The 24,525-nt window shown below is 38.4% G+C and overlaps 1 long non-coding RNA gene across 1 annotated transcript; it reads right to left on the bottom strand.

Moving 5' to 3' along the window:
- Positions 1-379: 379 nt before the first annotated feature.
- LOC136062501 (uncharacterized) lies at positions 380-989 on the bottom strand. Its single transcript, XR_010624224.1, has 2 exons — positions 782-989; positions 380-621 (listed from the first exon to the last, which is right to left on the bottom strand). It is a non-coding gene; the product is annotated as an uncharacterized LOC136062501 (long non-coding RNA).
- Positions 990-24,525: the final 23,536 nt, after the last annotated feature.

Below are 24,525 nucleotides of genomic sequence, written 5' to 3'. Positions count from 1 at the left end.
TTTCTCTCTCTCCTATTAATAAAGAAAAATTTTAAAAAATTAAAAAATAATAAAGAAAAAATATTTAAATAAAAAATAGATAACTAAATCATATTTAGTGATGAATAATTTCGTCACTAAAACTATGTTCGGGTACATATAGTGACGAAAAAATTCATCACTAAAACTATTTTTAAGAAAATCCAGGAACATATAGTTACGAAAATTTTTGCCACTAAAACCATTTCTTACAAAATTTTGCTATATTTAGTGACGAAATTTTCGTCACTAAAACAATTTTTTGTTGCTATATTTGTGATGAAAAAATTCGTTACTAAAACTTATTTTCTGTTTTTATTTTTTTCATGGCTTTGATATTAACTTGTAACCTGTCATTACATTATTAAAACCTCACATTTGAATAACACATTTATTTCAACAACACATTTATAAAAAAAGATCCATACATTCCATAAGTAAAAAATAAAACAAGTATCCAATTCAAACTCCTTCCATACAATAATTGTTTGCAATACATACAATAACTCTACCTAAACCCTATTTTAGAACTAATGGAAGATGTCGTCATATGTCTTCAAGTAATGCCAAAAGTAAATCCCCTAAAAGCCACCAATAAGAAATCTGCACAAATATAAAAACAATACTTCGTTAAAATCGTAAAGTAAAAACATTAACTATGTTATAAGAAACATTTCTAACAATGCATTAAGAGTAAACACACCAATAAATTAAAATCACAACTCCTAATGTATAAGTTGTAAAAAGCAAATAAAGTACTAACCAAAAAGTGTTTTAACTTGAAGTTGAACCACCCCTATAAGTAAGAGCATCATCATAACCCTTGCTCCTCAAAAAGTTAAGAATATCCTTTTGGACCTCATCTTGCTTAGTTCATGCATCTTGGTCCTTAGCTCGCTCCTCTTGATCTCTAGCTCTTGCCTCTTTGAGCTCAATTATCTCATTTTCTAACTGTTGGATATACTCTACCGATGAATTAGAGGAGGTGGTGGCTACTAGAGAAGAGGAAGGTCTCATGCCAAGTCCTTTTACAATACCGAACTTCTTCTTAAAGATGAATGATACTTTAGTAAAAAAAGGACAACTCATGCATAATGTATTATAACATCTAAGTCTATAAGCTACTTAGATAAACTTCTATCCTATTCATGAATGCACAAGTCTATATTAATACTTAATAAATATACATTGCACACACAAATATACACAAAACATGGAGTTAAGTTGCCAAGGGCCCACACCCAACATTTGATAAGCCTCCCAATGATCTAATGGCTGCATTCATCAACACATTCTATGTATCAATAGGATTTCACCTGCATGCAACACATAGAACAGTGAAACTTTACCTCTTGATGGAGACAATGCAAGAATTTCAATAAAAAGATGACTCTCAATCTAGAATACCATAGATTCACATAATAAATAATAAGTAGATAATTGACATAAAGTCATTAGAATTAGGTAACAAAGTTTACACCTTCACTTGTACACTACATATATCTAACACTGGTATCAATGTGGAAACCAAACCAAGAGAGTGAGGATCCAAAACTAAAATCATCCAAACAATAGGAACCATAGAAATCTAAAAGAATTATAGCAATTGATAAGTTCATATATAAGAAACTTTCTTCACAACCATTACATAGTAAATATCAAATACCCAAACTAAACAAAAATGCATATACCCATTACTGTATCAAACAAAAAAATACCCAAAGGAAATAGAATCATTAAACAAAAATTAACTCAAAAGATTTAAAAAAAAAAAAAAAAAAAAAAACCCATTAGACGTTTGGGGTCGCCGGTTGGGTGGAAGACGAAGGGTCGCCGGATAGGTGGGAGGCAAAGAGTCGCTGGTTGGGTGGAAGGCGAAGGGTCGCCAAAAGTGTCATGTAAGGATGAATTTTATCAACCATCTTGTTAGCTTTATTCCGTGCCAATTTGCTTGTATTTCAGCACTTAGAAACCTTGTATTTAGGTGGGATTCATGTAAGGGTAGTGTGTGAGAGAGTGTGAAGAAATGTTCCTCATTGTGCAAAGAAGTAGGGACTCACGACTGGAACTCGCGGGTGGCAAGCCGCCAGAAGAGGGTCACATGTCAAGCATGCGGGAAGCTGAAGTGTTATGCCAGCTAGTGCATTACAGGACAAAATATCTAGACTGGCAATGCAGTTAACTTGCGGCTTGAACTCGCGACTCAATCAAGTCAAGAGGCTAAGCCACTAACCTGCCTTATTTGGGAAAACTGACTCTTCGTAGTCCTTTCTCACCCTACTATATATAGACCCTTATACCCACGAAATGTAGAGAGCTTCCAGAGAGAATTTTAAGAGAGAAACCCTAGAGAAAAACAAGATTGACTCATCCCCAATCTTCACTAAGAGACTCTTCAAATTCCTCTACTTTCTTCCTTTCCATTGATACATCATTGAGAGGTTCTTGACCAAATCCTTTTCTCACCACACCCACATCTGTGAGAAGGTCTTTTGGTGCTAAGGGAAGCAGTTTGGAAGAGACCAATGGTTATTGGTTGATGCTATGGGCTATAGCAAAATTCGGTAAGTTAGAGAAGAAAAAGGTTCGGCGCAACCTCGTTGGAGCAAGAAGCTTGGAGGGCTTAGGTACCTAGGTAGATTAGGCTTGGAGGGTCTATTACTATTCATATATCCCAACTACATTTTCTAGTGGATTATTTATCACTTGGAGGGCAGCGAGAGGTTTTACGCCGAGGGCATCGGTTTCCTCTTCGATAACACATCGCGTGTTGTCCTTGTGTTTGCATCTTTCTTCCTTTATCTTTGCCATTTATTTTCTGTTGTGGATGTGATTATAATTGGCTTAGATTGTTTATCAATTCTGTGTTTGGCTTATGCTCATGTTCTGCACATTAATTGTTTGATAATAAGCTTGNTCCTTTTGTTTGCTTGCATGCCTGTTTACCTTCCTTTTGTTTGCTTGCTTGCTTGTTTGCCTTCTTGCTTTCTAGTTTGTTCGTTTATCTTATGGCTCGTCATGTCTTCTGTCATATGCTATGCTTGTCATGCCTATCAAGCTTATCTATTTTATTCCTCTTCGTATGCTCTTTGAACCTTTTCCTTCCATTTGCTTGTCTGCTGGTTTCTTGTTCTTGCCTTTGCATGTACACACACGGAACGAGAACACATAGAGCTAGAGCACGATCTTCTAGGCGCAAGCAAAGGGGACAAGGATGCAAGCATGTCGATATAAGCCAAACAGCTATGTTTAGTAGGTTTAGGGGTCTAGCTTTTCCCATTTGGCTATGTACTCTTTTAAACCTCCTTCCCTCCTCCCCCCCCCCCCCCCCCCCCCCCAAACCACTTTCTCTCTTAGTTTGTTTGTATTAGGTATATCATGCCATGTACCATTCGCCCTCATCTTTAAAGCATGGCAGCCCCTGTTTACTTTTCTACACCTATATTTTAGGCCACGCTTTAGGGATGTAGGCATTTACTTTCCTACTCTGTGTGCTTGCATTGTGCATGATGTATGTATATATTGAAAGCTCGAAAATGTGTTGAAAACACAAGAGCAATTTAGACCCCCCAATTAAAATTACGGCTTGGTTGATTTTACTCTAACTTAATACTAAGTGCGAAATAGTGTAAACACAAGCGTATAAGCAAGACAACTACTCTAAATCATATTTAAAGCAACACAACAGTAAAAATGAAATAAACAAGAGTAGGGAAGAAGGATACAAACACAGATAACACTGAGACGTGTTATCGAAGAGGAAACCAAAGAACTCGGAGAAATCTCATTGCCGCCCTCCAAGCGGAAATCAATCCACTAGACAATCAGTTGGGATACATGGGTTAGCAAGAGACCCTCCAAGCCTAATCTACCCGATGTACCTAAGCCCTCCAAGCTCCTACTCCAACAAGGCTTCTCAGAACCGTGTCTTGTCTAGCTCTCGGATCCCGCAACAAGCTTCATGTTGCATCTGCCATCCTTGGCTTCTTCCAATGCTTCCCAGCAGCACCAAAACGTCACACAACACTCTCAAAGGGTGTGACAAGTGTTTGGGCTATCAACCTTTCAATGGTATGGAAATGGAGAGGGAAGAGTTGAGGAAATACCACAAGCAAGTGTATAGAGAAAGGTAGGGATGACAATCTCTAATTCTCAATGTGTTTGTCTAGGGTTTTCTCTCTGAAGCATTCCTACACATTTGTGGGTAATAAGGGTATATATAGGATAGGCACAGAAAGTGTGAGTCATTCAGTACAGGCTGGCAGAACAGATTGCCTCGTGGGTGTCTCGCGGGAAGGCCTTACCCGCGAGATACTTGCGAGACACAGCTGTCTTCACTTGGCCTGACTCTTCACATTCCAGCATGTGCAAGGCACATGATTCACTTCGCGGGAAGCTAGGTCGCGACATACCCGTGAGAATTCTTCAGCCTTCAAATGCTTGAGTCTTCACACTCTCTCTCTATCACACAACCCTTACAACAAATCCCACAATAGATACAGGGTATAAACGATTGATAATAATTACAATCAAATTTGGCACGTAATAAAAAGCCAACAAAATACATAGTTGTAAATAACAACTTTACAATCTCCTCCTTTGACTATTCCGTGACAAAACCCTAAAACAGACTCTTGACTTAAACGTGAGTATGGGAACAAAGGCAAAACTCACTCACACCTAATTCTAGATTCTCGTAAGCTCTTGAAACATATGAACAAGTATCTCCTGAAACTCAGTAACACAATAATATCATTGTATGCAGAAAACTTGAAATGCATATGAAGCAAATATAATGTGATCAAGCAAAATGGAATAAAAACAATAGACCATGGCAAGATCAAACAAGCAATCACTATACAACAGTAATCACTATGCTCATTCACACAAGGAATGAACATCCGGACAGGAAAGATGATAAGCTCATTTGAAGAGTATCATTTGCAAATCCAACACTCAACCAATGCAAAATACACGAAGTATTTGCATCTAGGAAAAATCCTACTAGGGCACAAGAGTGTTCATCACTCAACCAATGCATAGAACGTATATGCATCTAGGAACAATCCTACAAGGGCACAAGAGTGATGTACTAAAGTAAAATGTATGACATTAAACATCAAGTACACAAGCATAATGGCTGCATAATCAAGGTACTGCATATGCATGACACAAACCATAAAAGCCTATAAAAGCAACATGGGTATAAACAAGTATGCTACAAAGCATAGAGAATATCACAAAATACTGAAATAAAACTGAAATAATAAAAAAAAAGAATATCAAAGTGTTTAATGATTAAACAAAAGCAGTAACAACTATAAGCATAAAACAGCAGTTATGAAAACAAAAATAAACCATCTATGAACCAATAACCAATGCTCCCCCTAACACTGTGCAAGCTCTTCCTTAGCTCCCCCTAAAAAATTTCTCTCCCTTTTTGACCGGAATGGCCAAAGATGCTAGAACTGATCCGATTTTGATTCTGATCCCTGCGTCATGGGCAAGTCTTGTATTTGTGAAGACAATCCAGTGATTTTTCATTGAACATATGCAAACTAGTTCGTTGTGTGCTGCACATGGGAATCAAGTACTGCAGACATCTGATCCATTTTAGCTAGCAATTGATCAAGTTTGCTTAAACCTTGTGGTGGAGCCGAAGATGATGGCTGTGCAGAGGGCTTTGGAGCAGAGGTGAACCTATCAATCTCCTCCTCTGTATCTTCACCTTCATCCTGCTGAACCCGTGGTTATGGAATGGTATGCACACCGGTCTTGGAGCCTTTGATGTGTGATGTGCTTCTTGTCAATGTATGAGCACCAATGGGATAGTCCCTCTGAACCACTGTGAGACCACTTGGGAATTTCAGCTTCGTCTTAGCGATTAATCCCATGATCAATGAGGGAAAAGGCATTATAGTTCTTGAATTTTGCTTTGTAATGCTCATTTTTCAGAACGTGGAAGATGTGACTGCATATATCAATTTCCTTGTTAGTGAAGAGGTCGAAGAGAAACCTCGTCCTTGGAGCTGATAGTGTGGTGAGGTTGGTGATCGGATACAGATTATGGATCATGACATAACTCAATGTTCTCATCTCTGGTGAAAATCGGATTATGTCCATAGATGATTTCTTCGATAAACCACCAAGAATCATTATCATATCTTCAGTAGAACCCAATTTCTCGTCATATTGAACTGACATTAGCTGAGAGGTAGGACGAATCTCCAGAAAATCTTGAATGCTGTCCCTAGTGATTATGAACTCCTTGTTTCTCACCTAGCACTCAATACGATCTCCTTCAACAGTAGTATTTGAGAAGAACTCCCTGATTATCTTTGAATAGACAACCCCAGCCGGGTTCAACAGCTTGGTCCAAGTTCGTTCTTTGAACGCATCAGGAATGAAGGTGTCTTGAAGAGTTTCCAACTGAACCACCCTTTCCATGATGATTGTTCTATGCTTATAGCAGTCATTGTACTTCATATCAGCATCAACCGACTTGAAGTGATCAGAATCAATGCGAGCACGTTTGGAAGTTGGTTTCTTTATTGCTGCATGCTTAGTTGGAGCCATCTGTAAAACAACATAACCAGCAAAGGAACCAAGTACACAAAGCAAAAACAGAACACAAAAACTTGATTAGATTCAAGTTAGTTCCAAAGCAAATGAAAACTATCCTAAAACAGAGCATAACCAACTCAAGGAATATGCAAAAACATATAAAACAAGAAAATATAAGCACAATGCATGACAGCAGGTAACTGTGCATGTGTGTGTGTCTGTGTGCATGTGCTGATGCATATGTGTGCAGCATGAGATGCATGGGGGTGTGCCTAGGTGTGTGCAAGACATGGCATTAAGGCACAAAGTGGACAAAGTGTGTGAAACACATTAACAATGACCAAAACAAGTTAAGCAAGATCAAATAACTGGAAACCCATAGATTGAAGTCACTTGAGTCCAATATAGCACCCAAATGTCACTCGGACATTTTGTCAAACATCTAACATCCACAAATGCAAATATAACATGAATAATGCATGACCATGGTGAAATCATGCCTAAATACATGTTAAAATGCCACAAGGGGCCAACACAGATGCAGAAACAGCAAATGGGACACAGCCCAAACAAAGAATTTGAAAAATTTTCACCAAATTTAGAAAAACATTCAAATTTTCAAAAATCCCTAAATTTTTTGAAACCCTAACGAAAATTCTGCATAAACTAAGAGAAACTAGAAGGAAAATGCTTTAGAAAACATACCTTGCAATAGAAAATGCAGAAAAGATATTTGAACCTGATGGGGTTTTGAAAGAAATTGATTTTGGGTTGAAAAGGTTCAAAGGAGGTTGAGCGAGGGAAATGAGAATGATTTGAAAAACTGTCACATCTGCTATATAAAATTGAAAACACGCATTTCTCGCGGGTTAGATAGTAGCGAAACAGTCGCGAAACAATCGCGAGAATGGCCACTGAAGCACATGAAATTTCGCAAGAAGCACTAGGTCGCGAGACAGTCATGGTAACTTCTATCTGTATTTGGAAAAATCCAATTTTTAGCCAAACAACATTTCACGAGAAGCTTTTGGTCGTGACACAGTCACGAGACAATCGCGAAAGTCTCTGTGTAAATTTGCAAAAAGTTTATTTCCCTCAAACACATTTCGCAGGAAGCTCTAAGTCGCGAGCTTCTCGCGAAACAACCCCTGAACCAGATTTTGATGAAAATCACACAAAATGGATTTGACCAAAAATAAACACACGAAAGGATAAAATCACTTTCAAAAACATATAAATCACTCAAAAATCTTTTTAGGTTTGATCAACAAGAACTTGAGCATACACATCACATTTGAACATATACAATCACACAAATGAGATAGGCATTGATTGAATCAAAGTCTTGTGTGTTGTGTGTGAGTATCAAATGTGGTATAGTCTTTAGACCAGAGCAAAGCTTCAATGATCAATTCAGTCGAGTCATACACAACTGATACGAAATCAAGTGGACTATCTCCATTATAGAAATGAGTATATATGACCTCCCACACATTGAATACATAACTTAGAAGCTTTTCATTTGGCTTCTGCATAAGGCATAACAATTGGTCCATTTTATTTTGTTTGGACAAAAACATCTCATTTTGAGATTGGTGCTTGAAATTTATGATATTTCAACATTGATGATTAGCCTTTGGCTTTTTGAGCACCGTACAAAACACATTAAAAAGAGTCGCTTTCCCTTTTTCATAGTCAAATACTAGTGTGTGCGACAGGCTTTTACAGCTCAATATCTCTTTTCATTTGGAGATTTACATTTGGTGAGCTCTTTTTGCAAAAACATAAAAATAAAGTGGGAAGAGATATAAACACAAGTCTATGCAAGTATTAAGACCAACAAGACTATTGACCAATCATTCATGACAAGCTTGAAGATCTATTTACAATAGTCACACATAGTGTTCAAGATTTCTTCCACATAGAAATGAGTGCATACATAACAAGCCAAGATCATAAATGCACTACACCATTAGTACGAAGGTACTAGGCCAAACTCACATGTGACATACACAAAACAAGTGATCAAACTTTTGAGATTTTTCAATTTTTATGGGTTTTGAATTTTTGAACACACCCAAAACAAAACAAGAAAAGTAAGATCAATAAAAAAACAGCTAGTACAAACCAACCAGATAAAAGAACAATAGTAAAATGAAAGCAATGCATGATATGATGCAACAGCAAATGTCCCTAAACATTGGAAGAATTTATGCATGGACATGTTATAATGCTTATGCATGAGTACCCCTCTTCACCCACACGTCACGTGCGTTTGGGGTGATATCCTTGACGGATTGGGTACGAGAGTTTGGACTTTCAAACCTTCTGGTGAAACTCTCCAAGCAAGTGGTGAAGGCGCCGATCATCTTCATCACGTCTGTCATTCCAGGATCACGGTTTTGGCTTCTTGATTGCTCACCACCCTAAGCTCTATTGTCATTTCTTCTTCCTCGTGATCGAGGAACGCTTGCATTGTTGTCTGCTCTCAGTTTTTGATAGTTGGGTCTGGCGTGTCCTTGCAATCCGCAATAGTGACACACATAATCTGTCCTAGGACCCCGTTGTGATCTTGGGAGAGATCATCCTCTGGTTTCATGTTTGACCACAAATTGATTTTGGGCTTATTCACCGTTCGTTTCTCAGCCACATTCTTCTTCTTTACATCCTCAACTTTCTCAGGAATGGGCTCTTCTACAACCGTCTCATTTGCCTTCACAAACTTTATTTCTTTGGTGACTTTGGCTGATGAGCAACTTCCTCCGGTGTATCCCAACCCGGACTTGTCTGAGGAAGGTTTTTGAGATGATATAACATCTTCTAACTTCTGGGAGGAGACTCTCTCTATCTTGGCATGAGCTTGCACTACCTCTTGCTCAAGAAACCTCACCTTCGTATAGGCTTCAGACAGCTCGCCATTTAGTGTCTCAATCTCACACTTAGCCTCTTTGTAAAGTTGTTATTTACAACTATGTATTTTGTTGGCTTTTATTCCGTGCCAAATTTGATTGTAATTATTATCAATCGTTTATACCCTGTATTTATTGTGGGATTTGTTGTAAGGGTTGTGTGATAGAGAGAGTGTGTGAAGGCTCAAGCATTTGGAGGTTGAAGGATTCTCGCGGGTATGTCGCGACTTAGCTTCCTGCGAAGTGAAGCATGTGCCCTGCACGTGTTGGAATGCGAAGAGTCAGGCCAGGTGGAGATAATTGTGTCTCGCAAGTATCTCACGGGTAAGGCCTTCCCGCGAAACACCCGCGAGGCAACCTGTTCTGCCAGCCTGTACTGAATGACTCACACTTTCTGTGCTTATCCTATATATATCCCCATTACCCATAAATGTTGAGGAATGCTTCAGAGAGAAAAACCCTAGCCAAACACATTGTGAATTAGAGATTGTCATCCCCGCCTTTCTCTATACAATTGCTTGTGGTATCTCCTCAACCCTTCCCTCTCCATTTCCACACCATTGAGAGGTTGATAGCCAAAACACTTATCACATCCTTTGAGAGTGTTGAGTGACGTTTTGGTACTGCTGGAAAGTACTGGAAGAAGCTTGAAATGGCAGATGCAACATGGAGCTTGTTGCGGGATCCGGGGTGCTAGACAAGACACGGTTCCGAGAAGCCTTGTTGGAGTAGGAGCTTGGAGAGCTTAGGTACATCAGGTAGATTAAGCTTGGAGGGTCTCTTCCTAACCCATGTATCCCAACTGATTGTCTAATGGATCGATTTCCGCTTGGAGGGCGGCAGAGAGGTTTTTCACCGAGTTCTTCAGTTTCCTCTTCGAGAACACGTCTCGGTGTTTTCTGTGTTTGCATCCTTCTTCCCTACTCTTGTTTATTCTATTATACTGCTGTGTTGTTTAGTTTATGGATTAGAGAAGCTTATTTGTTTATCCGCTCGCTTTTACACTATTTCACACTTAGTCTTAAGTTAGTGTAAAGTCTATCGAGCCGTAAGTTTAATTGGGGGGTCTAAATTGCTCTTGTGTTTTCAACACATTTTCGAGCTTTCAATTCGTATCAAAGCGGGTACACTTGTTGTGGTTTTAATACCTAAGTGTGATCCTAGACCCCTCGGTGTGTTTTGAAAAGTGTTCTTGTGAAAACCACCATGAAGGATTGTAAAAGTGTTTGTGAAAATGACTCAATGAGCATATTTGAAAATTATTCTAGTAATGCGCTCTTAGAGTTATTTAAATCAAAGAAACAAGCTAGAATTTTTAGTCACATGCTGAAATCCTTAGTTCATAGGAACCATGATATACATAATAGCCTATGTGAGTCAAAGTCCTTGATCTATGAATATGAGAGAAGAAATAGACAGTTATGTGATAAACTTGGTCATTTGAAAAAGAAACTTCACTTATCCTTGAATGAAATAAGGAAAAATGATTCTTGCTTTGATGGTCAAGAATGTCTCTCTCATGCATGTCTTTTTGTTCATACCGCATTGAAAGTGTTTAACTCATGTTTGTGGTACCTTGACAGCGGGTGTTCAAGGCATATGACTGGAGAAAAATCTTTGTTCAAAACTCTTAAAGAGAAGGAAGATGAATTTGTGACATTTGGAGATGGTAGTCATTCACAAGTTCTTGGAAAGGGAACGGTGGATATTCCGGGTCTACCTTTGTTGACTGATGTGCTGTATATTAAGGGATTAAAAGTGAACTTGTTAAGTATCACACAGATTTTTGATGAAGATTTCTTGGTCCAATTTTCAAAGAAAGGGTGTCTAATTTTGAATGAAGAAGGTGTTCAAGTTCTGAAGGGACTAAGGACCACTGATAACTGCTATGGGATTATTCCCAAACCCAGCATAGCATGTCAAAGTGCTCGGGTAAACCTTTTGGAGTTGTGGCATCAACGGCTTGGACATGCAAATTACAAACAAGTGGTAAAAGTCTCAAAGTTGGAGGTTGTGGTTGGTCTACCTAAGTTTGGGAAAATTGAGAAGAATGTTTGTGGTCCATGTCAATTGGGAAAACAAACAAAGTAAACCCATCCTAAAGTAAATGTGGTTGCAACTTCTTGACCGTTAGAATTACTGCATGTGGATTTAATGGGTCCTACAAGAACAGAAAGCATGGGTGGAAAGCGGTACATTATGGTAATAGTTGACGATTTCTCAAGGTATTCTTAGGTGGACTTCCTTAGAGAGAAATCAGAAGCATGTGACAAGATGGAAAAATTGTGCAAGAGACTGATGAATGGAAAGGGAGTACCTATCATCAAAATCAGGAGTGATCATGGGAAAGAGTTTGAAAATGCAAAGTTTGAAACATTTTGCAATGAACACGGTATCAAGAAGGAATTCTCAGCCCCAAAGACTCCACAACAGAATGGAGTAGTTGAAAGGAAGAATTGGGTGATTCAAGAAATGGCTCGAGTAATGTTACTCAACAAAAACCTTCCACAGAAGTTTTAGGCTGAAGTTGTGAACACTTCATGTCACATTGGGAATAGGATTTACTTCCGAGCAGGAACAAAGAAGACATTGTATGAAATTTGGAAAGAAAAGAAGCCGAAGGTGAAATATTTCCGAATATTTGGGAGCAAATGTTATATTCTCAATGATAGAGAGAATCCCGAAAAATTTGATGCTAAAAGTGATGAATGGATATTTCTAGGCTATTCATTAAATAGCCGAGCATATAGGGTGTTCAATAAGCGCACTAAGACGGTAATGGAGTCAATAAATGTGGTTATTGATGATACCATATCTGAAAAGGAAAGGGATGATAGTGAAGGATCGAACCTGAAGAAGGGGGAGGTTGAGGACAACATGTCACAAGATGATGAGATCGAGAAAGAATCACCGGAAAAAGAGTCTACACCCCCTATACCAAGAAGGAAGACTAGATCAACACAAGGGTCATCTAGCCCTCTCACCCTTCCGGAAGTTCAACCTCCAATCTCTCGAGATGAAGAACCTTCTACCTCCAAGAGACCGTCATCAAGGGTAACTTTCAATCATCCATCAAGTAATATCATTGGTGACGTAAATGAGGGACTTCGGTTGAGAAAAGAACCAAAATACAGTGCAAACCATATGACATACAATTGTTATCTTGCTCAATTCGAACCTAAGAAGGTAGAGGAAGCCTTTAGAGACGAAAATTGGATCAAGTCTATGCATCAGGAGTTACATCAATTGGTCAGAAATGATGTATGGGAGTTGGTTCCAAGACCCAAAGATACCCATGTCATTGGCACCAAGTGGATCTTCAAGAACAAAACTAATGAAGACGGTGAGGTAGTTCGAAACAAGTCTAGGTTGGTAGCTCAAGGATATACTCAAGTGGAAGGCATAGATTTTGATGATTCGTTTGCACCAGTAGCAAGATTAGAGTCAATTCGAATTCTACTATCCATAGCATGTGTTATGCATTTCAAACCGTACCAAATGGATGTGAAAAGTGCATTTCTGAATGGTTTTCTAAATGAAGAAGTATTCATTGAGCAACCAAAGGGTTTTCAAGATCTTCACTTTCTAAATCATGTGCTAAGGTTGAAGAAAGCACTGTATGGTTTGAAGCAAGCACCAAGAGCATGGTATGATCGTCTCACAACATACTTGTTGGATCGTGGATTCAAAAGAGGCCAAGCTGATCGAACATTGTTTGTAAAGAGAGATGAGAAGTCTCTCCTAGTTGCTCAAGAATATGTGGATGATATTGTTTTCGGATCCACAATTGATCATTTGGCTCATGAATTCTCCGAAGAAATGAAAAGGGAGTTTGAGATGAGTATGGTGGGGGAGCTGAACTATTTCCTTGGGTTTCAAGTGAAACAACGGAAAGATGGGATATTCATATCTCAAGAGAAAATGCCAAAAATCTTATTAAAAGATTTGGTCTAGACTCTAAGAAACATACTTCCACTCCAATGAGCTCCTCATCAAAGCTGAGTCGGGATGCAGCAGGTATAGAAGTGGACCGAACGCTCTATCGAAGCATGATAGGCAATCTCTTATATCTCACTACTAGCAGACCAGACATTGCCTTCAGTGTAGGCGTATGTGCTCGATTTCAGGCAGCCCCCAAAGAGTCACATTTAACAGCAGTCAAAAGAATTATCCGCTACATAAATGGCACCTCTGATTATGGAATTTGGTACTTAAGAGATTCAAATGAATGCTTAGCCAGATATTCTGATGCTGATTGGGCCGGTTGCATTGATGATAGAAAAAGTAATTTCGGTGGATGCTATTATCTTGGAAACAACTTGGTGTCATGGATGAGTAAAAAGCAGAATTCAGTTTCTCTATCAACAGCCGAAGCTAAATACATTGCTGCTGCAAGTTGCTGTGCTCAATTACTATTGATGAAGAAGCTTCTTCATGATTATGGAATCACTCAAGACACGATATGTGTATATTGTCATAATAGAAGTGCCATAAATTTGTCAAAGAATCCAGTTCAACACTCGAAATCAAAACATATCGAAATTCAGTATCATTTCATTCGAGATTTGGTGGAGGAAAGGATTGTGTACTTAGAGTTCATCAACACTGAGAATCAGAAGGCAAACATATTTACTAAACCTCTAGATGGCCCAAAGTTTGAATCTTTGCGTAAGACCATCGGTGTCGGTATCATTCCCTGAACTCTATCTCTTGTGTGAACCTATACTACTCTTTGTTGAATATTTGTTGTTGTGGTTCCACATGTTTAGTTTCTAGAAGTCTTTCATTTATCTGTTTTGGTTTGTACCTGTTGTTTTTTCTGTTGATCTTACTTTTCTTGCTCTGTTTTTGGGTGTGTTCAAAAATTCAAAAACCCATAAAAAATTGAAAAAAAAAATCCCAAAAGTTTGATCACTTGTTTTGTGTATGTCACATGTGAGTTTGGCCTAGTATCTTCGTACTAATGGCGTAGTGCATTTATGATCTTGGCTTGTTATGTATGCACTCATTTCTATGTGGAAGAAATCTTGAACACTATGTGTGACTATTGTAAATAGATCTTCAAGCTTGTCATGAATGATTGGTCAATAGTCTTGTTGGTCTTGATACTTGCATAGAATTGTGTCTATATCTCTTACCACTTTATTTTTATGTTTTTGCAACAAGAGCTCACCAAATGTAAATCTCCAAATGAAAAGAGATATTGAGCTGCAAAAGCCTGTCGCACACACTAGTATTTGACTAGGAAAAAGGGAAAGCGACTCTTTTTAATGTGTTTTGTATGATGCTCAAAAAGCCAAAGGCTAATCATCAATGTTGAAATATCATTAATTTCAAGCACCAATCTCAAAATGAGATGTTTTTGTCCGAACAAAATAAAATGGACCAAGTGTTATGCCTTTTGTAGAAGCCAAATGAAAAGCTTCTAAGTAATGTATTCAATGTGTGGGAGGTCATATATACTCATTTCTATAATGGAGATAGTCCACTTGATTTCGTATCAGTTGTGTATGACTCGATTGAATTGATCATTAAAGCTTCGCTCTGGTCTAAGGACTATTTCACATTTAATACTCACACACAACACACAAGTCTTTGATTCAATCAAAGCCTATCTCATTTGTGTGATTGTATATGTTCAAATGTGATGTGTATGCTCAAGAACTTGTTGATCAAACCCAAAAGGATTTTTGAGTGTTTTATTTTTTTTTTTAAAGTGATTTTATACTTTCTTATCTTTTGTTTTTGTTCAAAATGCATTTTTGTGTGTTTCTTCAAAAACAGGTTCAGGGGTGGTTTCGCGAGAAACTCGCGACTTAGAGCTTCCTGTGAAAAGGGCTTGAGGGAAATAATTCTTTTCATCCTATCTCACAGAAGGTCTCGCGACTGTTTCGCGATAAACAGCTTCTCGTGAAATGCTGTTTGGCCAAAAATTGGATTTTTCCAAATTCAGACAGAAGTTACCGCGACTGTCTCGCGCCTATCTAGCGACCTAATCCTTCTCGCGAAAGTTTTGTCCTTTAGTGGCCATCTTCGCGACCGTCTCACGACTACTTCGCTACTCCCTAACCTACGAAAAACACGTGTTTTCACTTTATATGTAGCAGATGTGACTGATTCTCAAAAATTTCTCATTTCCCTCGCTCAACCTCTCTCAAACCCTTTTTCAACCCAAGGTCAATTTCTATCTAAACCCATCATTTTCAAGCATCTTTTCTGCATTGTCAACTTCAAGGTATGTCTTCTAAAGCATTTTCCTTCAAGTTTCTCTTGGTTTATGCAGAATTTTCGTTTGGGTTTCAAAATTTGGGGATTTTTGAAAATTTGAATGTTTTTCTAAATTGGGTGAAATTTCTTCAATTTCTTTGATTGGGCTGTGTCCCATTTGATGTTTGTGCCTCTGTGTTGGCCCCTTGTGGCATTTTAAAGTGTATTTAGGCATGTTTTCACCATGTTCATGCATTATTCATGTAATATTTGCATTTGTGAATGTTAGGTGTTTGACAAAATGTCCAAAGTGACATTTTTGTGCCTAATTGGGATCAAGTGTTATCAAGTTATGGGTTTTCACTTGCTTGACCATGTTTCACTTAGTATGGTCATTGGTCTTATGTTTCATGCATCTGATGCTGCACTCTCATACATAAACACACACACCCACACACATTAGCACATGCACACATATACACACACATGCACAATTGTTTAGTTCCATACATTGTGTCTATGCATTCAACATATTGTTTGGAGTTGATTATGTCTTGTTCTATGCAGTGTTACTTTTGTTTTGAACTAACTTGAATCTAATCAAGTTCTGTGTTCTGTGTTGAGTGTGTTGTGCACATGTCTCCTGTTTTTTTTTGTGCTCAGTTGCACAGATGTCTCCATTCAAGACTTTAGCTGTGAAAGGAGGTAGCAACAAAGGGAAAGAGTCGATCATTGATGTTGATGCCGATTCACCTAGACCAAAGAGAGCTCGTTGTTCAACGGGAATTTTTGATCCTTACTTTTTTAGGTCTTATGCTGCTTTTGAATCCTATAAGAACCTCTTTCGGGATGCTCCTTTGATAGTTGAAAGGGGGGTTGATCAGCCATCACTCAGGGACACAAAAATACCCATTTGGTTTGCCACGAAAGATTGGAACTATCTGCTTTCAACTTTTGAGGATACATACGAGAACATGGTTAAGGAATTCTATGCTAATGCCAGTGTTGTCAGAGAAGAGATAAAATGTTGGGTTCGAGGAAAAAGTTTTTCTGTCACACCAATGTACTTAGCGGAAATTCTACACATTACCCGGCCAATACTCCCTATACCGCCGGTATATGATGAGCTGAACCTAGATGAGGAGAATCTCAAACAGTCTTTAGGAGCCAATTTGGAATTCTCCTCCAATAAGAAGTCAATCAATGTGGCATCCCTTTCTTCCGAATTACGACTTCTCTCAATGATCATGTGTAGCAATCTCTATCCCTTGTCCAGCACCAGATATATGAATCTTGGTAGCATTGTTTTTGAATGATCTGATCATGGACGTAGAGATTGATGTGTGCTCTCATATTTTTCACATTTTGGCAAAAACAGTTGACCGGACTGCTTCAAGGAATTGTATTCCTTTCTGTCGCCTTATTTCAAGGATTTTGAAGCTCAAAGGTGTCCGTCCATTGGAGGATGAGCGTCCATATCCAAGGCCAAGTCCAATTAACATTCGTTCTCTCCATGTGAGTATAAGCCACACCAAGAAGAACACCAAGCAAGAAAGTTATGCACCATCGGGAACCTCAAGCTCTGCACCTCGTATCTATGATGAACAGCTCAACAATATCTCCACTGCTCTTCAAGAGATGAGTACAAAGATGTCCGGGCTGGCAACTATCATGTACGCTTACCACAGACATCGTGATTCTCAGTTCACATCACTCCAAACTCAGTTGAACGAAATTTAACGGAAGCTAGAAGAGAATGACTAGCTATTCCATGACAAAAAGGGGGAGATGATGTTGTTGATAGGGGGAGTATGGTGACCTATGATAGGGGGAGTTTGGTGATAGGGGGAGAAGAAGCCACCAGTTCCTATGTTTGATGTTTTATGTTTTACTGCTTTTGGTTTAAAGCTTTGATACTCTGTTTTTATTTCAGTATAATTTCAATAGTTCTTTTGTGATATTCTCTATGCCTTGTAGCATATCATGCATGTACCCATGTTGCTTTTGTAAGTTTTAAGGGTTTGTTTCATTGCATGTTTGTAGGCTTTTATGGTTTGTAGTACCTTGCTTATGTAGCCTTTTTGCTTGTGTACTTGATGTTTAATGTCATACATTTTACTTCAGTACATCACTCTTGTGCCCTTGTAGGATTCTTCCTAGATGCATACACGTTCTATGCATTGGTTGAGTGATGAACACTCTTATGCCCTAGTAGGATTTTTCCTAGGTGCAAATACTTCGTGTATTTTGCATTGGTTGAGTGTTGGATTTGCAAATGATTCTCTTCAAATGAACTTATCATTTTGCATGTCCGGATGTTCATTCCTTGTGTGAATGAGCATAGTGATTACTTTTGTATAGTGATTACTTGTTTGATCTTGCCATGGTATATTGTTTTATTCCATTTTGCTTGATCACATTATATTTGCTCCATATGCATTTCAAGTTTTCTGCATACAATGATATTATGTTGTTATTGTTTTTCAGGAGATACTTGTTCATATGTTTCAAGAGCTTATCAGAATCTAGAATTAGGTGTAAGTGAGTTTTGCCTTTGTTCCCAAACTCACGTTTAAGTCTAGAGTCTATTTTAGGGTTTTGTCACGGAATAGCCAAAGGGGGAGATTGTAAAGTTGTTATTTACAACTATGTATTTTGTTGGCTTTTATTCCATTCCAAATTTGATTGTAATTATTATCAATCGTTTATACCCTGTATTTATTGTGGGATTTGTTGTAAGGGTTGTGTAATAGAGAGAGTGTGTGAAGACTCAAGCATTTGGAGGCTAAAGGATTCTCACGGGTATGTCGCAACTTAGCTTCCCGTGAAGTGAAGAATGTGCTCTGCACGTGCTGGAATGCGAAGAGTCAGGCCAGGTGGAGACAGTTGTGTCTTGCGAGTACCTCGTGGATAAGGCCTTCCCGCGAGACACCCCCAAGGCAACCTGTTCTGCCAGCCTGTACTGAATGACTCACACTTTCTGTGCCTATCCTATATATACCCCCATTACCCACAAATGTTGAGGAATGCTTCAGAGAGAAAAACCCTAGCCAAACACATTGTGAATTAGAGATTGTCATCTCCACCTTTCTCTATACAATTGCTTGTGGTATCTTCTCAACCCTTCCCTCTCCATTTCCACACCATTGAGAGGTTGATAGCCAAAACACTTACCACATCCTTTGAGAGTGTTGAGTGACGTTTTGGTACTGCTGGGAAGCATTGGAAGAAGCCTAGAATGGCAGATGCAACATGGAGCTTGTTGTGGGATCCGGGGTGCTAGACAAGACACGGTTCCGAGAAGCCTTGTTGGAGTAGGAGCTTGGAGGGCTTAGGTACATTGGGTAGATTAGGCTTGGAGGGTCTCTTGCTAACCCATATATCCCAACTGATTGTCTAGTGGATCGATTTCCGCTTGGGGGGCGGCGGAGAGGTTTTTTGCCGAGTTCTTCGGTTTCCTCTTCGAGAACACGTCTCAGTGTTTTCTGTGTTTGCATCCTTCTTCCCTTCTCTTGTTTATTCCATTATACTACTGTGTTGTTTAGTTTATGGATTAGAGTAGCTTATTTATTTATCCGCTCGCTTTTACACTATTCCGCACTTAGTCTTAAGTTAGTGTAAAATCTATCGAGCCATAAGTTTAATTGGGGGGTCTAAATTGCTCTTGTGTTTTCAACACATTTTCGAGCTTTCACTCTTTATATCTAACCAAGAGACTTCTGTGATCCTCCTCAGCTCTTTTCATCTTCCTCACAGCTGCCTTGGCTACCCTTGCATACTCTCCCGACTTCTCAAGTAGTAAGGAGTAATTTTCTTGAAGATTAGCTGTATTCACCTCCTCTTCAGCATCTAATTCTTCCACAATCCCAATAGACTTTGAATCAGAATGCTCACCAAGCTCCTTCACAAGTGCACCAAAATCATCCGAGGAATCCACATGAACAACGGTCACGAAGGCGGAGTAGTTTCTCTCTCCATCACAGCTCTCTTTAGAGTCAGAATCAGAAGAGTCTGAATCACTGAGCATTATGGCATAAGCCTTGCCTTTTCCCCTCAGAAAATTTGGACACTCCTTCTTTAGATGTCCATGGCCATTGCACTCATAGCACACAATGTCTGAAGGAGGTTGAGAATCCTTCCCTTCTTTCCTCTTAAACTCTTTCCTATCACCTCTTGAAGATAAAAACTTCCCTCTGTTGAACGGTTTACCATTGTTCTTCATCTTCAGAAATTTGCAGAAGTTCTTTGCAAGAAATGCTACTTCCTTTTCCACTCCATCTTCTTCGGAGGAATCATTTGTTCTTTCGGTGATGGTTTTAAGAGCAAGCGATTTATTTGTCTTATGGGAAGGCAGTCCCAGCTCATATGTTTGGAGAGACCCAATTAGCTCTTGGATTTTGATCTCATCCAAGTCTTTAATCTCTTCTATGGCTGTAACTTTTGCTCTAAAACTTTCAGGCAAGGACCTCAATATTTTTCTCACCACCTTAGTATCTTCAATCTTCTCCCCAAGATTGAGTTTAGCAATTACAATTTCATTGAGCTTCCCATAGAATGAATCAAACAGTTCATCATCACCCATCTTGAGCTTTTCAAATTTGGTAGTAAGCATCTGAAGCTTTGTGTCCTTAACTTTCTTTGTACCCTCATAGGTAGTCTCCAAAATCTCCCAAGCTTCTTTGGCTACTGTCATATGAGAGATCCTGTGGAATTCATCAAGAGACATACCACAAAAAATAGCATTTAAAGCTTTACTATTAGCATTGGCTGCTGCGAGAGCTGCCTTATCCCAAGTGGACTTAGGAGCCTCCGGCTTAGTCCAACCTATCTCAACCGCATCCCAAACGGTATCATTTATAGAGCATAAAAATGCTCTCATTCTGACTTTCCAGAAAGCATAATTGTTCCCATTAAAAAATGGTGGAACATTGAGCGATTGAGAACGGTCCATTTAAAAAAAGGGTTAAGGATCACACTCAGGTATTTAAACCACAGCGAGTGTACCCGCTATGATACCAATTGAAAGCTCGAAAATGTGTTGAAAACACAAGAGCAATTTAGACCCCCCCTCCCCCAAATTAAAATTACGGCTTGGTTGATTTTACTCTAACTTAATACTAAGTGCGAATTAGTGTAAACACAAGCGTATAAGCAAGACAACTACTCTAATCCATATTTAAAGCAACACAGTAGTAAAAATGAAATAAACAAGAGTAGGGAAGAAGGATGCAAACACAGATAACACCGAGACGTGTTATCGAAGAGGAAATCGAAGAACTCGGTGAAAAACCTCTCTGTCGCCCTCCAAGCAAAAATTGATCCACTAGACAATCAGTTGGGATACATGGGTTAGTAAGAGACCCTCCAAGCCTAATCTACCCAATGTACCTAAGCCCTCCAAGCTCCTACTCTAACAAGGCTTCTCGGAACCATGTCTTGTCTAGCTCTTTGGATCCTGCAACAAGCTCCATGTTGCATCTGCCATCCTTGGCTTCTTCCAATGCTCCTCAGCAGCACCAAAACGTCACACAACACTCTCAAAGGGTGTGGTAAGTGTTTGGGCTATCAACCTCTCAATGGTATGGAAATGAAGAGGGAAGAGTTGAGGAAATACCACAAGCAAGTGTATAGAGAAAGGTAGGGATGACAATCTCTAATTCTCAATGTGTTTGCCTAGGGTTTTCTCTCTGAAGCATTCCTCAACATTTGTGGGTAATAAGGGTATATATAGGATAGACACAGAAAGTGTGAGTCATTCAGTACAGGCTGGCAGAACAGATTGCCTCGCGGGTGTCTCGCGGGAAGGCCTTACCTGCGAGATACTCGCGAGACACAGCTGTTTCCACCTGGCCTGACTCTTCGCATTCCAGCATGTGCAGAGCACATGGTTCACTTCGTGGGAAGCTAGGTCGCGACATACTCGTGAGAATTCTTCAAACCTTCAAATGCTTGAGTCTTCACACTCTCTCTCTATCACATAACCCTTACAACAAATCCCACAATTGATACCGGGTATAAACAATTGATAATAATTACAATCAAATTTGGCATGGAATAAAAGCCAACAAAATACATAGTTGTAAATAACAACTTTACAGAAGCTGGTAGCAAAATGATGTCGAATTTCTTTTCCTTTGAAGGAGAAAGAGATGAGAGGTAGAGAGGTCCTACCGAGCGTGCCGGAATTTGTAGACGACTAAATTTCTAGTTTGAAATAAATCAAACAAGTAATATAGTTTCACAAATGTAAATTTGTATTGATGATTGTCTGGTACAATTCTCTGAAATTACAAAAGAGTTATCCTCTGATTTAATCTCCTTGCAAGACTTATTGATTGGGGTTGTGGTAATGTGGTTTTGACTTGAACACAAAATATCCTTTGATTTGGTTGAGGGATGGATCGAAGATTGTTGAAACGGAATTACAATGAATCTCTGGCTATAAGCTTGTTAGAAATCTTTTGTTCTTCACGTTCTTCATGTTCTTCGTGTGTTCTTCATCTTTGAAGGCTTGTGGTGGAAGTTCTTCGAGGCCTTAGGGGCTTGAATCTGTAGAGCTTCACTAATTTGTGATTTGTTGATGTTTCTGGAGGCCTTTGAGCTTGATTCTAGCAAACTTTAGGATCTAGGAAGATGATTTGGATGATTTCTCTTCGAATGTTCTTCGTATTCGAAGTTGAAGTTCTTGGAGGCTTTAGGACTTGGTTCTAGCAGAGCTTCTGGACTTCTGAGTGCTTCAGATGGCTTGGTGTCCTCCTAAATGTCTTAGGAAGGCTTCTATTTATAGGAGTTTGGGGGTGGGTGAGCAACACGTGGCAGACTGTGATTGGTGACACATGTCACAGCCTGATTGGTCTGCTTATGTCATCGCTTACACATGCAAGGCTGTTTATGTCATCGCTTACATGCACTGATGCATGATTGGTTTTTGCATGACACTTGGCAAATTTCTGTTGGTTTCTGAGTAGTGATAGCAACACCTAGCAACAATACATTGAGCTTTGTAATTTGTTGTATTTTGTGGACTTGGTAGTGTGACGTGTCAGCTTGTGATAGGTCGGGAATTTTCCCTCTCTACACCCTTAAAACCTCTAAAATGACCAAAATATCCCTAAACCTAAAAAATGACCAAAATACACTTGAAACCTCTAAAATAACTAAAATATCCTTGAAACTTCTAAAATGACTAAAATAGCACCAAAACCTCTAAAATGACCAAAATACCCCCTAACACCTCTAAAATGAGCAAAAATATCTTGAAACCTTTAAAATGAGAAGTACTTGAACAGGTTATGTACTGATACTCTCTCTGTTTTTTTTTTTTTTTTTTTTTTTTGAGAATAATTCAGTGTGATTTTATTNAATCACAACCTAAGGGTGAAGGGTCTAACAGGTACTGGTCCTCAAAATAGTTAACCGACAATGCCATTCTCCTTAAATTGAGGGTTTTAAAAATGTAGTTTCCAATTAATTTAATTTAATAAAAATGAAAATTAATAAAATTAGTAACAATTCAGAAAAATAAAAAATTACATGGAAAATTAATTGGTTTTAAGAACCCCAAATATGAGCACCAATTGAAGCTAGGTTATTGAATGGGAAGATGTTAGACACATAATCCATCCAACTAAAAAATAAGTTTTTTAGAATTTAATGAACATATATTATGTGCATGTTCATACATTTCATCCATTCTTTTATTTATTTATTTATTTATTTTTTTTTTTTGATGAACAAAAAATGAGTAGAGAGGGTGACTTGAGTTGGCGTCTCTCACTTGGGCGTGATTATAGTGACACTCTACCCATTGGATCCAGGCTTGCAGGAGCAGGGAATCCAGATGAGTCATAACTATATACTCAGTTCCATTGAGGACGCTAGTAGGTATGAGCCGTGAGTATGAAGTTATTTCCTAAGTGTTTCTCACTGTGAGATTCAAATTTGGGACCTCCACTTCCCAAACTCTTAGGAGTGAGCCCATAACAATTAGACCAACCACCCCGGTAGTATCCATTCATGATTTCATGTCATCAACACATAATATGCATTTCATGCAAAGAATTACCATCACCATATTTTCCATCTTCTTGCTAAACATTCATGCTCATATTTCATCATAGTAAGTTCTAGTCCTGTCATTTTTTTAATCATATTTTCAGCCAACAAGTCTTTATAGTCATACTTCAAAGCATGCTTAGTCATAATTAATCCATATCATCGAAATTTAGTATGTTAGTATATGGAAATTTAATAAACAAAAAATTAAATAATGCAAAGAATTTAGTATGTTAGTATATGGAAATTTAATAAACAAATATATATATATATAGGTTGACTATATGCAAGTATGGCTTCTAGAAGCCATACTTGCATATGGTCAACATATTTTTTTTGGTGTAAATTTAAAAGATTAAAAAAAACAAAAAACAAAAACAAAGTTTTTAGATATTATCACAAGTGCAAGTTCTTTTTTTGGTTGAAACACAAGGGTAAGTTAATCTTATGAATTATATATTGATATTGCTTGTAACAACTCATATCCTCATATTGTTCGCGCCTTGCCTCTCACGGTTTTGAAACGTGTCTTACCATTTTTTTGTATATTATATGTATGATCTTTCCATTTTCCTTCCCCAGACAATTTGAGATACACGTTGTTGTTAACTTTCTAAATCTTTGGAATTTCTTAAAAAACCCAAAAGTCTTATAGGTTTACTAGCATATTTTGATATTCCTGATTGAAAATATTTACGATTCAAATCATCAAACTGCTATCAAATTATTANCATATCATCTTTATTCACGTGAATACTTACCGTTACATATA

Source organism: Quercus suber, unplaced genomic scaffold (genome assembly GCF_002906115.3).
Source record: "Quercus suber isolate HL8 unplaced genomic scaffold, Cork oak 2.0 scaffold_421, whole genome shotgun sequence".
Taxonomy (NCBI): Eukaryota; Viridiplantae; Streptophyta; class Magnoliopsida; order Fagales; family Fagaceae; genus Quercus; species Quercus suber.
The sequence above is the reverse complement of the archived record's forward strand: the minus strand, read 5'-3'. Positions and strand labels throughout refer to the sequence as shown.